Source organism: Haemaphysalis longicornis, unplaced genomic scaffold (assembly GCF_048455015.1).
Source record: "Haemaphysalis longicornis isolate Haplotype H1 unplaced genomic scaffold, Haemaphysalis longicornis Haplotype H1 scaffold_12, whole genome shotgun sequence".
NCBI classification, from domain to species: Eukaryota; Metazoa; Arthropoda; class Arachnida; order Ixodida; family Ixodidae; genus Haemaphysalis; species Haemaphysalis longicornis.
The window spans coordinates 10709402-10726800 of record NW_027526225.1 but is presented as its reverse complement, the minus strand read 5'-3'; the positions used below and the strand labels follow the sequence as shown (position 1 = coordinate 10726800).

Sequence of the window (17399 nt, the reverse complement as noted above, 5' to 3'; positions counted from 1 at the left end):
ACCACCGACTTAAAAAGACTTACCCTGAGGCACCAAGGGGTACCTACCAGAGAAACAGGAATCTAAAAGATATTTTAGTGCATACTAAAACAGGGCCTTCAAAGCAACCAGTCATAGCCAGCTGCTCCCGCCCCAGATGCAAGACTTGTAGGCACCTGCAAACAGACTGCGTTGTAAAAAGCACAGCCAGTAATTATGTCCACAAGATTAATTCAAGTTTTACGTGCACTTCATCCAACATTGTGTATATGTTGGAATGCTCAAAGTGCCACAAACAGTATATAGGCGAAACGAGTCAACCTATGAGCCTACGGCTGAATGGTCACCGGGCAGATACTCTTAGCAAATCCTCCATAGCTGTAGCGCAGCATTTCAACCAACCAGGCCACAATTTTGATGACCTTAAGTTATATATACTTCAGCCAAATTTTAACTCTCCAGGGACAGGAAATACCGAGAATCCTACTTAATTCCCAAATTCAACTTCATGGAACCTGCTGGAATCAATGCGTCTAAGGGCAAATTGGAATCCTTGCGATATTCACCGGGAATACAGCATTAGGCATTTTCGTGCATATACCTCATCCAAAGACTATGACCGTTCACTCTGCTTTGTACCTGGTCACCTAATTTCTTTTTTTTTCATCCCTTAGCGTATAGCTTAATACTCGCCCTCATCCCTCCAACCTTTGCTTTTGGAATTCAATTTTATTTATTTTATTCCTCTTTTTTTTACTCCGCGTGGTCTTGTGCCCCGTACGTCACTCTAACTTTATCTTTTCGTCTTTCAGTTTCAGGACAGGCCTGTTTCAGGAATGTTGCCGCGGGTGACACGTGCTATTTCAGTGGCCGGGTCATTGCTTTTTCTTTTGTGTGTGGGTTTATGTGGTTTCCCTCCCTGTTTTTTTTTCTCCTTTTTTTCTTTTTTCCTTTACCTAGTTAGTTTCCCCCCGTCTCTATCTTTTCTTTTAACCTGAGGCTTGCAGATAGTTTCTGATAAGGACCCCACCCTCACCGCCTGATCTGCTTCCGGCGGTTCTGAGATCCTTTCCGTATACCCCGCTGCGGGTCAATAAACACCCTCTCATCCTTTCTCTCCCAAAATTCCACGAATATCAACCACCAGCTGACTTCCGTGTGACCTACTTCGCGGCTTAAACCAGACAACCTTCTTGGCCCCTCAATCTCTCCCCCGACACACTCCCAAACCAATCAGCTTGCTCAATTTCCTTTCCATCTTTCCCTCTCCTTTCACCTGGGGTCCTACCCCTATATAAACCGTGCCTGCCAGGCGAGAGATTGCCCTGAGGAAAGCAAGTTCTCTTTGCTGAAACGTAGGCCACAATCGTGCTTTTACCTTGTTCGAAGTTTTTCTTCTCTTGTATATATATATATATATATATATATATATATATATATATATATATATATATATATATATATATATAGTAAGGAAATGAGGGACTCGTTGAGGAAATACAGAAAGATGGGTCAGCAGTCTACAACGCCAAAGGAGGCATAGGGGTGTGGTTAGGCTCTTTTCTTTTTCACTACGGTTAATGAAGTAAACATTTTTTTTAAAATACAGAAGAAAGAAAGAAAGAAAAACACGCGCCCAGATTGGGGACCGAACCGAGACTTGCGGGCGTTTTGGCTGGCTTCTGTGTTCATACTGGAGAGACGGCGGCAGTAAGCGACACGGGAAGGTAATTGTTCAGGAACACTGGCCGTGCAGTCAACAGGTGCCGACAAGAAAGTTGAGTCCAGGACGGAGGGAGGCGGGCGGCCACAGACAAGAAGATAGGGCGAGAAACCCGTGGTGCGCTGACCTGCGGAATTATATGCGTATGTCAAGAACGGAAGAATTGTGTCCCAATTGCTGTGATCCGGTCGAATGTACAAAGAGAGCATGTCGGATAGTGTTCGATGAAAAGTTCAGTCAATCCATTCGTTTCAGGATGATAACAGGACGTAGTTTTGTGAACGTTGTCGGCGGCACAAAGAACTTCCGCAAAAGTAGCCGACAGAAATGTTTTTCCGCGGTCGCTCAGAAGAACTCGTGGAGATCCGTGGCGCAAAAAACACTCCGCGACTTCTACAGCGCAACCAGTCCGAAGAGGGGCGGTTTCGGCATAACGGGTTATATGATCAACGGCGGTTACAACCCAACGATGACCAGCTGTGGAAATGGGCAAAGGACCACACAGGTCTATTCCGACGACTTCAAACGGTGCTGACGGACAACGTAGCGGTTGTAGCATTCCAACAGGAGGTGACGTTGGCCGTTTACGGTGCTGGCAGGGCGCGCAGGAGGCAACGTATTTGGCGAAACTGGTGGAAAGGCCAGGCCAAAAGAAATGACTTTTCACGCGGTGGTAGGTCTTGTGGAAACCTTAATGTCCGGCAGTAGCGCCGTCATGAAAAACCCTCAGAATATGCTGCTGTAGAGATCACGGAACGACGGCAACCCACTTGTCACCGGTAGTGTCGTAATTATAATGGTATAAAACACCGTCGAAACGTCGAAATTTTTGCAGTTGGCACCGCAAGCGGTTGTTAAGTGGCTTTGTCGAACCAGTAAGTTGATCAATTAGATTTCTGCAGTGCCGGTCTGCACATTGAATGGACGGTAGATCTTCGATGCAGTCGAACTTCATATCGTCCAAAGAGTAAGAGGACTTGGGCCGCATTAGATGGCGAATCATCTTCTGGAGACACAGGGCAGCGGGAAAGGGCGTCCGCATCTATGTGCTTCTTGCCAGACTTTGTATGTCACGGTAAAGTCGTATTCTTGTAACTTCGAAATCCAGCGACCAAACCGTCCATTTAGGTTTTTGAGCGACGAAAGCCAACACAGTTCATGATGGTCAGTGACCACCGTGAAATGCCGTCCGGAAAAGTATGGACGAAATTTCTGTACGGCACAGACAACTGCAAGACATTCCTGCTCAGTGATTGACTTGTTTCGTTCGGCAGGTGGCAATGCGCGACTTGCGTACGCCACAACGTTCTCCACAGAGGAGGCGTTGCGCTGTAACAACACGGCACCAACGCCATGTCCACTGGCGTCTGTGTGTAGTACAGTGTCTGCCGTTTCGTCAAAATGATGCAGCACTGGCGCAGATGTTAGGGCATGCTTGAGCTTTTGAAAGGGGCTTCACAATCGTCAGACAACACAAATGGGGCAACGGATGCAAGAAGTTTGTGGAGGGGTGAAGCAAGGACAGCAAAGTTAGGAATAAAACGCCGTAAATAGGAAGCTAAACCAAAGAAACTGCGGAGGTCTTTTTGGCGGACTGGGCGGGGAAAATTTTGTCCGGGTCAGGGCAAATTCCGTCTTTGCTCACAACATGCACGAGCACCTTCATGGACTTGCTCGCGAATCGACATTTTTTGGTGTTTAGTTGAAGTTCGGCGTTAGTAAGACAGGTGAGGACTTCATCCAAGCGCTTCAGATGGACGTCAAAAGTCGAGGAAAAAACGACGATATCGTCGAGATAACAGAGGCAGGTTCTCCATTTAAGGCCACGAAGGACTGTATGAATCATTCTCTCGAATGTGGCTGGAGCATTACACAGCCCGAATGGCATCACGTTAAATTCGTAAAGACCATCGGGTGTGGCGAAAGCTGTTTTTTCTTTGTCTGCCTCGTGCATGGGAACATGCCAGTACCCAGAGCGGAGGTCCAGGCTCAAGAAGTATTCGGCACCTTGTAAAGTATCTAGGGCATCATCAATGCGAGGCATTGGATAGACGTCACTGCGTGTTATTTTGTTCAGTGCCCTATAGTCTACGCACAATTGTACAGAACCGTCCTTTTAGATGCGACTGCATCTCATTCACTCGCCTTGTCCATGCATGCATGCATCCCTCCATCCATCCGGCGTCGTCGTCGTTGTCGGCGCCGGCTGCACATGCGCTCTCCGCCGCTCTCACCGCAGCGTTATCGGCGGGTTAGCGCTCGCTCCTTGCAATGCCAGCTGTGCGTCGGCGCGCGCTAGCGCTAGGTTAACGCATGCGCATGCGCTGCTCTCTTTCATTCCCCTCACCGTTATGCGGCGGTATACAACGCGCTACCTGCGCCATTCCGCTCCGTCGTTCCAGCGCCGGTGCTCCGATGTCCAACGCTGCTTTGAATGGAGACTAACAAGCCTGCTATCGCGATGGTCAGCGCAACCGCAACAAGCACCGGCCAGCCCAATAAGAGAACTGCTAGCACCACCGACGATGAGGCTGCAAAGCGACGTGCGCGGGATGCGGGAACACCGTAGTAGACGGAAATGCATCGTACGCGTTCATGGCACGTTTCACGCGATGGCAGAATCAACCCAACGGAAAGGCCGAGGGAAAGCCACGATGCGTCGCATCTACACAGGGTTCCTGCGAGGGGAGGCGGGCGTAATTTTTTTTCTGCACCAAAACGACAGGAGAAGACCATGGACTTGATGAAGGGCGAACAATATTTCTCTTCAGCATGTCATCAACGTTCTCCTGTATTATTTTTCGCTCACACATAGACACACGGTATGGACGGCGACGGACGATACAAGATCCATCTGTGTCGATGCGGTGTACCGCTGCAGATGTCTTCCCTAGGACAGAAGAGTACGCGTCAAAAGAACCCTGGTGTTTGGTCAGCAGAAGCAGCAATGCTTGCCTCTCCTCTGGTGGAAGGCCGGAACTTATGGCGGTGTGAAAAGCCGAAGCTGGAGTGGACGATGGGGAAACGTGTTGATCTGTCGAAATGGTTGACAGCGGAAGAACACAGCCTTCTTCATCGCCCAACTCTGAAGCGATGTTGGCACCTTGCGGCACTAAAATTGCTTCGGCAGATGTATTCACCGCGGCAACAAAAGCCGACCCACATGAAAAACGGGTGAGAAAGGTAGGTACGACCACTCCTTCGCGAATGAAATTGCCAGCTGGTGTAATCAACACGTCGCCATTGGTGACTCTCTCGGACGACACAGAGAAAACTGTTTCTTCGCCAGGAGAGAGCACACAATCAGTTGTTGCGATCAGACGGTCCGTTCCACTTTCCGACAAACTGGCAAGGCAGGGGTCAGTGATGTGAATGGTGGGTTGATTACAGGTGATGACTGCCGATCCTGGTGACAGAAAATCCCAACACAAGATGACTTGCTGTGCACATGGGGACAACAACGCGAACTGTATGTGGTAACGAATGCCATCCATCAAAACACGCGCAGTGCATAGTCCAGATGGTCGAATCCTTCCACCATTGGCACCACGTAGAGCAGGACCATCATATTGCCGCGAACCATGTATGGGCTTGCTTATTTATTGCTTGTTTTTAATACCCGGCCGCGCCCGGCTCCGTTATGAGTGTCCCATGCGAAGCGCGTGTTCCATTCTTTATTTTTATGCCACACGGGCTCTAACATTCAGATAAGCAAACTGTTTCGCCCTAACGTCGCTAGCCCAGAATAATCGTCTGTGATCTACAATGTTCTGGATGTGAATCGACGGTTCCAGAAACACTCGCCCCGAAAGATAAAAAGCCTGCAGAGCAGACGCCTCGGATTCGGTTCGACGACACTCGCATGTGCAAGTCACTTTGTTGACCGCTGCTTCGCCGCCTCTGTATTCTTTTGAGTTGTTAGGGGAGCACAAGTTCGCTACAATAAACGTGTTTTTCATTCAAGACAACTGCGTCGTCCTTGGCTTCGCGACATCTGGTGGAGGTGCTGGGTACTCACCCTTTATGCTTTCTACGACATCTGGAAGCCGCCAAGCCCGCCCAACCAGAGAAAGCCGCCGACTCCAAGGATTTCTCCCCGAGTTCGGTCTCATGCCAGAAGGGCCCAAGAGAAGGAACGCTGCAACCAACACCATGGTGCAAGAAACAACGTCGCCAATCGTCCTGCAGCAGCCCCGGGAACCCCCCTCGTTCCGGGGAGCCCCCGCTGAAGACCCCGAAGAATGGTTGGAGAAGCTGGAGCGCGTCCGCATCTTCAACAGGTGGGACGACGAAGAAACTTTCCGGCATGTCTTCTTTTACTTAGAAGATGCTGCTCGAACTTGGTTCGAGAACCATGAGAGTTCTTTGACCGACTGGACTCAATTCAAAAGGGAGTTCCTTAAGACCTTCATTACCGTTGTGAGATAAGAGCGAGCTGCGCTTTTGCTTGAAACTCGAACGCAGCACCCCAACGAAGGTGTCGTGATCTTCGTTGAGGAGATGAAGCGACTTTTTCGCCGTGCGGACCCCGAAATGACCGAAGAAAAGAAGCTCAGGTTTCCAATTCGAGGAGTGAAGCAAGAGCTTTTTGCTTGTCTAGTACGTAATCCGCCGAAGACTGTGGCTGAATTCGCGTCTGAGGCGGCCGCGATGGAAAAGACGCTAGAAATTCGAACGAGGCAGTATGACCGCCCTGTCCCCGCGCTGTTCCCGGAGACCATTGGTGCCGCAACTGGAAGCTCCGATACATTGCGCGACACCATTCGAGCAGTGGTCAAGGAGGAGCTTCAGAAGCTTTTTCCAACAACGCCGCAACCTCAATTGGCTTCTCTGACTGACGTCATCCGTGAAGAGGTTCAACAGGCGCTGGGAACTTCTATGCCTTCAGAAGCACCCCGTCAGCCACAAGCGATGACCTACTCAGCGGCTCTTCGTCAACCCCGCCCTGCTCCAACCCGTCGTCAAGAGGCCCAGCCATACCGCCGTCTAATGCCGCCCGCCCGACGCCCTGTAGACCAATACCAGACGCCAAGGAAGACCGACGTGTGGCGAACGCCCGATAATCGCCCGCTGTGCTACCACTGCGGAGAGGCCGACCACATCTACCGTCGCTGCCCTTACAAGAGGCTCGGTCTGCGAGGATTCTCCGTCGACGCACCACGCCCCCGACCCGGCCAGCGCCCTACTGAGATCGACGAATACCTGTCCAACACGAACCGAGGACCTGCCCGCTTCAACCGTTCGCCGTCGCCCTACCGGTACCAGTCGCCACACCGCCATAACACAGCTGACTTCTCACGTGGAAGGTCCCCCAGCCCACGCGGGGGAAACTAAAGGCAGCAACTTCTGGCGGTGAAGTTGCAGAACGGCGAAAAAACGAAAACCCTCCAACGACGCATGGCCACACCGAACACCGTACCTGCAGACCAACGACTCGATTTAACCCGGACGTGACTCCCGAACCCGACGACGACACGACGCGACGCGTACCCGAAACAACAGAGCCTGCCACTGGGAAGATGACGAGAATGACGACGCATGGTGCCCGACCGTCAACACGCACAGGCCGAGATACAATGCCTCGACGCACCAGAAACTCGAGGAAAGCGGCGTCAGACGTCCAGTTGTCCATCGACGGCTTTGACGTAGTCGCCCTCATCGACACGGGAGCCGACTACTCGGTAATGAGCGGCTCATTCGCGTCGAAGCTGAAGAAAGTTACGACAACATGGGACGGTCCGCATATACGCACAGCAGGAGGCCATATCGTAACGCCAAGTGGAACGTGCACATCACGCGTCACCATAGGCGGCACCACGTACCCTGCTGAGTTCGTTATTTTGCCTAACTGCTCCCGCGACGTAATTCTCGGAATGGACTTTTTGACGGACAACGGCGCAATAATTGACCTGCAGACCAAGTCGATAACGTTTCCCTCCGATCACTCCACGACGCCGCAGCCGAACCCCAATCACCGTGCTGCTGTCAGGATCGCCGACGATCACATCACCCTGCCACCCCGCGCAAGCTTGATGACCGCCGTCTACTGTGAGGATGCTGCTTCTGACATCGAGGCTATCGTAGAGAGTGATCGAAGGTTGCTTATCAACCGCGGTGTCTCCGTCGCAAGAGGCATTGCGCACTTTAAGCAACGCCAATCTCATGTTTTGGTCACTAATTTCACCGAAAAGTACCAGCATTTAAACAAGGCAGCTGCAATTGCGTTCCTCGAAGAACCGCAAGAAGCAAGTGACGTGATCGCGGTCGCCGACTTTGAACGCCCACCCGATTACACCTTCAAGCTTCCGCAGCCCTTCGACGTGAATCCGGCGCTACCACAAGAACAACGGAACAAATTATTGGCTTTGCTGCATCGCTACAGCGAGTGCTTTTCGTCGAATTCAAAATTACGTCAGACACCCGTAGCGAAGCACCGTATTATAACTGAAAATGGAGCCCGACCTACCCGACAGTCACCTTACCCCGTCTATTCCCACGAACGGGAAGCCATCCGGACTCAAGTCGACGACATGCTCAGCGACGACATTATACAGCCATCGAAAAGCCACGGGGCTGCGCCGGTCTTACTCGTAAAGAAAAAAGACGGCACATTAAGGTTCTGCGCTGACTACCGGCGACTAAACAAAATAACCAAAAAGGACGTGTATCCCCTGCCACGAATCGACGACGCCCTTGACCATCTCTGCCATGCCAAGTACTTCTCATCGATGGATTTGAAGACCGGCTACTGGCAAATTGAAGAGGACGAGAGAGACCGAGAGAAGACTGCGTTTATAACCCCGGACGGCCTATACGAGTTCAAGGTGATGCCTTTTGGGCTGTGCACGGCGCCAGCAACGTTTCAAAGAGTCATGGACACTGTGCTAGCTGGCCTGAATTGGCACACTTGCCTCGTATACCTCGGCGACGTTGTGGTATTCGCCCGGACTTTCGACGAACACCTTGCAAGGTTGGAGTCTGTACTTGAGGCCATTCGCACGTCGGGGTTAACGCTGAAGCCCGAAAAGTGCCGTTTTGCGTACGAGGAGCTCAAGTTTCTGGGTCACGTCGTCAACGCCGCAGGAGTATTACCTGACCCGGCAAAAACTTCGGCCATTGCGAACTTCCCAATGCCGAAAGTCAAGAAGGGCGTGCGAAGATTTTTTGGACTGTGCGCATACTACCGGCGCTTCGTCGCAAACTTCGCCCCCATTGCAGAGCCACTCACACGGTTGACGAAAGATAGCACGCCTTTTAGCTGGGAAAACGACCAAGAAAAGGCATTCTGCGAGCTGCAAAAACGCCTGCAAAGCCCTCCCGTGCTCGCTCATTTCGACTAAAACGCCTAAACAGAAACGCACACCGACGCCAGCGATATAGGCTTGGGTTCCGTTCTCGTCCAAAAGCAAAGCGGCAGCGAAAAAGTAATCGCCTTTGCCAGCCGTGGTCTGTCGAAGGAAGAGAAAAATTACTCAGCCTCTGAAAAAGAGTGCCTCGCAATAATATGGGCGATTTCAAAATTTCGCCCATACGTATATGGTAGACCATTCAAGGTTGTCACAGACCACCATGCGCTGTGTTGGCTCGCCAATTTGAAGGACCCCTCTGGCCGTCTTGGGCGGTGGAGCTTGCGCCTGCAAGAGTTCGACGTTACAATCGTCTACAAATCCGGCAGGAAACACTCCGACGCCGACTGCCTGTCCCGCGCCCCCCCCCCCTTCCCCCCCCCGACCCGCCACCTCTAGACTCCGATGAAGGCAGCGCGTTCTTCGGAGTCGTTACGGAGAGCGACCTAGCCGCCCAGCAGCGAGCCGACCCCGACTTACGCGTCATGATCGACTACCTCGAAGGACGAAATGTCGCCGTGCCTAGGGCGTTCAAGCGGAACTTGCCAGCATTCAGCCTCAAAAACTCTGTCCTCGTGAAGAAGAATTTCAGCCCCTGAACGAGAACGCATTACCTATGTGTCATCCCTGCAGAGCTCCGTGACGAAATTTTGGAAGCGTGCCACGACGACCCGTCTTCCGGACATCTCGGCACAGCTCGCACTATTGCAAAAATCAATGCGAAGTACTTCTGGCCCTGCCTTACATCCGACGTCACCCACTACGTTCGGAGTTGCCGTGACTGCCAGCGACGAAAAACGCCGCCGACAAGACCCTCCGGCTTTCTTTAACCTTTCGCCGTCCCGTCGAGGCCCTTTCAACAGATTGGAATGGACCTTCTAGGCCCGTTCCCTACGTCACAATCACGGAACAAGTGGATTGTCGTGGCGACAGACTACTTGACGCGCTACGCAGAGACCGCCGCTCTTCCGAGGGGCACTGCACAGGAAGTCGCAAAATTCTTCATAAGCCAAGTTGTGCTGCGACATGGAGCCCCGGAAGTCCTAATCACGGACCGCGGAACGGCCTTTACTGCGGAGCTGATGCAAGGAATATTACGCTAGAGCAACACGGATCACAGAAGAACGACGGCGTACCACCCCCAAACGAACGGACTAACAGAACGTCTGAACAAGACAATCGCAGATATGCTGTCAATGTACGTTGATGTTGAACATAAGACTTGGGACGAAGTACTCCCGTATGTCACATTTGCGTATAACACGGCTATCCAGGAGACGACGCAGCTGACGCCGTTCGAGCTTGTCTACGGAAGAGGGCCAACTACGATGCTCGACGCCATGCTTCCGCACGTGGAAGACGACGACCTCAACACCGACGTCCAAGGATACCTTCAGCGTGCGGAGGAGGCCCGCCAGCTGGCTCGAGTTCGTACAACGCCCCAGCAGCTCGTGGATGCCGGGTGCTACAACCTCCGACGCCGAGACGCCGAGTACCACCCAGGGGACCGTGTTTGGGTTTGGACTCCCATCCGACGACGCGGACTCAGTGAGAAGCTTCTGCGGCGATATTTCGGACCCTACCAAATTCTACGACGTGTCGGCCAACTTACCTACGAGGTGATCCCCGATGGTGATTCCGGAACGTCACTACGACGCACGCGGACCGAAGTCGTCCATGTGGTTCGCTTGAAACCTTACTATTCAAGATGACGGCCTTTTTTTTGTAGTAGTTTTTTCGGACTGTCTTTTATTTTAGCATCGGGTCGATGCACTCTTAGAGGGGGGGTAATGCCGCGAACCATGTATGGGCTTGCTTATTTATTGCTTGTTTTTAATGCCCGGCCGCGCCCGGCTCCGTTATCTGTGTCCCATGCGAAGCGCGTGTTCCATTCTTTATTTTTATACCGCACAGGCTATCACATTCACATAAGCAAACTGTTTCGCCCTAACATCGCTAGACCAGAATAATCGTCTGTGATCTACAATGTTCTGGATGTGAATCGACGGTTCCAGAAACACTCGCCCCGAAAGATAAAAAGCCTGCAGAGCAGACGCCTCGGATTCGATTCGACGACACTCGCCTGTGCAAGTCACTTTGTTGACCGCTGCTTCGCCGCCTCTGTATTCTTTTGAGTTGTTAGGGGAGCACAAGTTCGCTCCAATAAACGTGTTTTTCATTCAAGACAACTGCGTCGTCCTTGGCTTCGCGACAATATGGCGTTGTCACCTTGCGTATCCGAGAGCACAAATCTGCGTGAATTACCGAAATGCTAGCCACAGTGTCAACTAAAGCTTCAAACCAAACGCCTTCAATGAAAACCGTTAATGTGTTCGAAGGTGACTCAGGAAGATTTTGAGATTTTTCCTGTGATGCAGTTTCCCCCCAGAAAACTGCTGCTACAGTTTTCCGGGTGTCGGTCCAAAATTTGTGCTGTGGGTGGGAAAGGGGACGAAGATTGGCGAAAAGGCGAAGGCGAACGGCGTTTGGGAGGACGTGGACTCCGGGGCCGGTCATCGGAAACAAATAGGGAGCGTAGAGCGAGGCGGAGGGGCGAGTACACACGCTGTCGAGGGGCGTAGTTGAAGCGGTTATCTCGGTCGTATGGGGCGTAGCCGCGGCGCTCGTCCAGCTGTCATCGACGGCAAAAGCAAGAATTGTGCCCTCGGATGCCACAGTAGTAGCAGACGGGTTGGTCGCTAATAGGGCGCGGTGCTCACCACGTTGAATGGAAAGGCGGTGCGGCCGGAGGTGCAGAAAGGGTGGTCAAGTGGCCATGCGAGGGCGGGGACACGATATGCTCCATGGGCACAGCTGATCTGGATACGGCCTCGGAGTAAGTTGGCATGTGAAGAGGAGCACTATGACATAGCTGAGGAAGAGTTGTCATGGACACAACCTCCTCTCTGACCATGTCACGAAGACCAGGTGCGTGACCGTGGTGTTCTGAGCGCAGGGTGTGTCACGCTGATACAAATCTTCACGGAGGATGTTGCGAATCTGAGTACGGAGCTCGGCATAGCCAGAGGGGCGTGAAGGCAAGGTGTCGTGCTGTATCCGGATGGACTGGAGATGGTCGAGCCGCTGGCGGATCGTTCGCACATCGGCAATGGCAGTGGGGTTCTGAATCGCCATAGCATTAAAGCAAAATGAGCGATCCCTTTCAGTATGTGGCGTACCTTCTCCGTTTTAGGCATGTCCTTGTCGAACCGGCGGCATAGCGCGAGGACATCTTCAATGTATGAAGCGTAAGTCTCCTCCGGGCGTTGCACACGGGCATCAAGTTTCTTTTTGGCTTCATTCGAGCGAGCAGAGGATGTTCCGAAGATCTTACGTATGTTCTTCTTGAAGTTCGCCCAATTAGAGAAGCCGCCCTGGTTAAGGAACCACGTCCTCGCGACTTCACTCAGGGACCAGCAAACATTCTTCAGTTTGAATATGTCGTCCCACCAGTTAAACGCGCTCACTCGCTTAAACTGGTCAAGCCATCACTCAACGTCTTCGCCCCGAAGGCCAGCGAAAAAGGGCGGTTCGTGGTGGGGGCAGGTGACAGTCAAGGTTGGCTGGACGGGAACTGCAGCGTTGTTGCCACCATTGCTGCTCTCGCGATCCATAGGGCTAGCTGGTAAGCGCCGACCTGATCGAAGCTCCAGCTGTGCGATCGGGAGAGGTAGACGGCAGGATCGAAGGCACCCTCCACCACTTGAGAGAGTCGAGGAATTGTGAAAGAAAGCTGTTTATTCCGAGAGCTGAGGACCCAGGAAGACCCCGTCAGGAAGCGCTGATGATGATGCAAGAAGCCGAGATGGTGAAGATGAAACGATGACGATAGGGTGTTCTATCGAAGCACAGCAATTGTCCCAGCACAGTAGATTGTCCCAAGACTGTAGATTCCGCTGCTGCTCACAATAAATAAATAAATAAATAAATATATATATATATATATATATATATATATATATATATATATATATATATATATATACGAGCAGTTCTTGAAAACGCGCGGAGAGACGTTGACAAAGAACAAAAATACAGAGGACGACAATTCTTGCGCGATTCTTATCAAATTTTAGTTCACCGCCAGTAATCCCACCAGGCCTTTAGGGAGGTGTTAAGTTCGGGGGTTGCATCGCCTAATCGCTAAGACTGGCTTGCACTGTTTCTTTTATGTCTGTAGAGGCTCAGACTGTTTGTCAACAAGCCGGCCTAGAGGGGCTAAGGGGCGCGACGCGCCGCAGATGGAAGCACGTTCTTCGAGTGCATTTTTTTTTGTGGTTGTCTTCTCGTGGTCGGGGGCCGCGGACCCCGATCAACGCGTCGGCAGCGAAAAGGAACCGTTTGCCGCTAATTCTCAGAAGCAGGAGAGCCGCGAGGCCGTGTGGTGCATTGCTCCCAACGGGCGCGTCAGGTGTCAAGTTCGGGAGCGGACCGGTAGCGGTCGGTTGTAAATCCTTGGGCAGCCTCGACGCAAAGACGCGAAGACGCAAAGACGCGGTGAACTAAAATTTGATAAGGGGATTCGCGGCTGTTGGCTGCCATGGCTAAGTCGACTTTTTGATGTTCTAGGAACCCTTGCCTCGTGCTCCCTATTCCTGCCTGGCCGCCCCCTGTCACCACAGATTGGCACCGTCCCCGTCATCGTCCAAGAAGGGCGTCATCCACCCCACCCCCTGACGTCACACCGATATCAGCGCCACCGGACCCTTCAAAAAGAAACTGCTGGCACCTGTTCCTTGGGATTCGCGGCTGTTGGCTTCCATGGCTAAGTCGACTTTTTGATGTTCTAGGAACCCTTGCCTCGTCCTGCCTATTCCTGCCTGGCCTCCCGCTGTCACCACAGATTGGCACCGTCCCCGTCATCGTCCAAGAAGGGCGTCATCCACCCCACCCCCTGACGTCACACCGATATCAGCGCCACCGGACCCTTCAAAAAGAAACTGCTGGCACCTGTTCCTTGGGATTCGCGGCTGTTGGCTTCCATGGCTAAGTCGACTTTTTGATGTTCTAGGAACCCTTGCCTCGTGCTCCCTATTCCTGCCTGGCCGCCCCCTGTCACCACAGATTGGCACCGTCCCCGTCATCATCCAAGAAGGGCGTCATCCACCCCACCCCGTGACGTAACACCTATATCAGCGCCACCGGACCCTTCAAAAAGAAGCTGCTGGCACCTGTTCCTTGGGATTCGCGGCTGTTGGCTGCCATGGCTAAGTCGACTTTTTGATGTTCTAGGTAGGCATGTCGCTTGCCCCCTTTCTTGACCTTTGTCACGAGCCTATTTTTGGCCGCTGATCCCCACTTTCAGAAGTTTTTCGTTTCTGTGTCCAAAGAAGTGTCATGGGTGTAGACTTGTCGACGTACCGTGCGCGGATTGGTAGATTTGTCTCTTGCCGAGGGCCCACAAGCCCCATCAGTGCTCGCTTTTCTGCTGCGGCAATCCTATTGCGCAGTGTATGCCTGAGACCGTCGTTCTTGCTTCTAAGCACGTGCTTTGCGCTACTGCTCCTTTGCGCAGGCGATGTGGAAGCAAACCCCGGTCCTAAGATTGATGACGTCTTAGCTCTAATGTGGGAATTTCACGGTGAAACAACGGCTACCCTGGAAGAATTAAAAAATGACATTCATAGTATTACCTCACGAATTCTTGTAATTGAGGGTGACCTCAAAAAAATAACGCAGATTGAGACTAAGTTCGAGGGCGTAGGTGTCTCCGTCCGTGAAGTCAAATCGAGCATAACCAAGGTAAACGAAGAACTGACTGACGTAGTGGACGACATGAATAACAGAATGAGAAGAAACAACCTAATAGTCAGAGGTCTTCTTGAGACCGAAAAGGAGGGTTATGAGGAATCAGAAAACATAGTGAAAGAGTTCTTTTCCACTTACCTTAAAGTACAAACTGGCGATATTGAACGCGCTCATCGGTTAGGTAAGCGGCGCCCCGACTTTGATAGACCCATTATTGTTAAGTTTCTTAACTTCAAGTACAAAACCCACATTTTGAACAATGCCCCCAAACTGAAGAACCTCGAGTACCCAAAGGTTTGGATAGATGAAGATTTTTCGCCTAAAGTGCAAATAGCGCGCGAAAAATTGAGGGACTTTGCTAAAGAAAACCGTAAAGGAAACGAACGCTTTTCGCTGCGCTTCAACTACATTTACATTTGGGATCGCATGTTTCGATATGACTCAGGCACCGACAGTATTGTCGAGGTAACCACTAACCGCGATATCTCAACGGATGTAACAGACCCACAACGCGCTATTGTACACGTGCCCACGTTACAACCTACTTCCGCAGATTGACAAACGGTTTCACTTAATCGAAAATCCACCGCTAGATCAGATGTATCAGTGCCGTTAGCCAATTTCCGAAGCATCTTCAGCAAGCTCGATAACCTAAAAGCACTTATCTACACGTGTTCGGCTGACATAATCATTGGTTCGGAAACGTGGCTCTGCGACGAAATTTCAAACAGTGAACTTAACTTTCCTACACAGTTTGCGGTTTTTCGCAAGGACAGAGCAGTATCTAGAGGAGGAGGAGTTATTATAGTAGTTAAAAAAGAATTCCAACCCTCGGCTATCGTTTATGAAACGCCCCTCGAAATTATTTGGGTTACTGCGCGGTCAGTCCATATCACTTTCGTTATTGGCGCGTGCTACCGTCCACCCGACAGCGGTCCTGAGTTTGATGATTGTAAGGTTTAACGCGCCGACGCAACGCAGGCGATGAGGTGCGCCGTAGTGGAGGGCTCCGGATTAATTTTGACCACCTGGGGATCTTTAACGTGCGCCGAAATCTCGTACACACGGGCGTTTTTGCTTTTCGCCTCCATCAGAAAAGCGACCGCCGCGGCCGGGAATCGAACCCGCGACCTTGTGCTCAGCAGCGCAACGCCTTAGCCACTGAGCCACCGCGGCGGGTAGCGGTCCTGAGTTTATAGACTTGTTAAATGATTCCCTCGAGTATATATCTAAACACTATCCAAATGCTGTACTGATTTTAGGTGGCGACTTTAACTATCCCGGCATTGAATGGTCGGCCTCATCCATTCCCAGTAACAGTTCCCATCGCCACGATTGCTTGCGTTTTCTTCATTTGGCACATGTACACCATTTGACCCAGTTAGTCGAAGAACCCACCCGGGGCGTTAATATTTTAGACCTGCACACTAAACTTTTTTACGCCCTTTTGGGCCAAAAAGGGTGTAAAAATCTTGTCCCATGGCTAACACCCTTAAAAGGTGTTTTGTCAAAAAAAGGGTGTATGGATGAAAAAAGGGTGTTGAGCTCAACACCTTTAAAAAAGGGTGTTGAGGATGCTCAACACCCTAAATAAAGGGTGTTGAGTCTCACACCCTTTTTCTGAGGTGATGGCATGCGCAGAGGCAATGTCAAACGGCAGAGCGCGCAGCATTCAACACAAACAGCCAATACGTACAAGTTACAGTTGGAACACGGGATGCAAGCGATACAGGGAGTGCATACTTACTTAGCAATACATGTGCTGTTCTTGCTTTTATACCCAGCAGAGGAAAGCCCCCAGATGGAGTCGGTGGGCTTGTCGCAAAAAACTGATATTTTAGCGCTAATTTTGGAAGTATGGATTTTACTACGAGAATATACTAATCTACACGTGGATTTGCAAAACTTTTTAATTACGCGGTAGTTTTCCTGATCCGTAACTTAAAGAATTTTATTAAATACCATACAAATCTTCCCTGCCACCTCAACACCCTTTTTCCCAGAAGGGTGTAAAGCTACAAATTAGGGTGTTCGAAACTAAGAAACAGGGCGTAAAGAAAAAAAGGGTGTAAGAACAGACCGCCAACGAAGAAAAAAGGTGGAGAGACCTCCAATTTTGGAGGCATTTTGTACCTGTTTACACGGGTGGACTGAACATTCTCTACAAGCGGGCGGGGGGGGGGGGGTTGTGCCTCAGGATGTTTACAGCAATATGAATTGGCATAATTTATTACTAGTGAAGCTCTTTAAGCTTCAGGAGGTAGTTTCGGCAGCATTAGCAAAAAACTACAAAGAAAAAATTCCCTCGCACTTCCCCGAGGGGGAGAGTGTGTAAGTGCGAATGCACGGTTGTTGATTGCGCTATTACGGTGGATATCGTGATCTTGGAGTGGAGAGGAGGCGCCCAACACCCGCAGTCACTGAGCGGAGAGAGGAGGAGGAGAGTAGCGCCCGCCGTTACGGCGAGGGCTACACGAGCGCCCTCACGCGTCGGAATGCGGAGCGCCCACTACGCGAGCGAGAGCTCTCCCGCCCGAAGTGGAGAGGAGGCGCCCAACACCCGCCATCACTGAGCGGAGAGAGGAGGAGGAGAGTAGCGCGCG

The 17399-nt window shown here is 51.4% G+C and overlaps 1 long non-coding RNA gene and 1 pseudogene across 1 annotated transcript in view; one reads left to right on the top strand and one right to left on the bottom strand.

Moving 5' to 3' along the window:
• LOC144162161 (uncharacterized) overlaps window positions 1-13725 on the top strand; it is a 36824-nt pseudogene extending 23099 nt beyond the window's left edge.
• Window positions 1-17399, bottom strand: part of LOC144161867 (uncharacterized) — a 290728-nt gene that overhangs the window by 53799 nt on the left and 219530 nt on the right. The window lies entirely within an intron of this gene.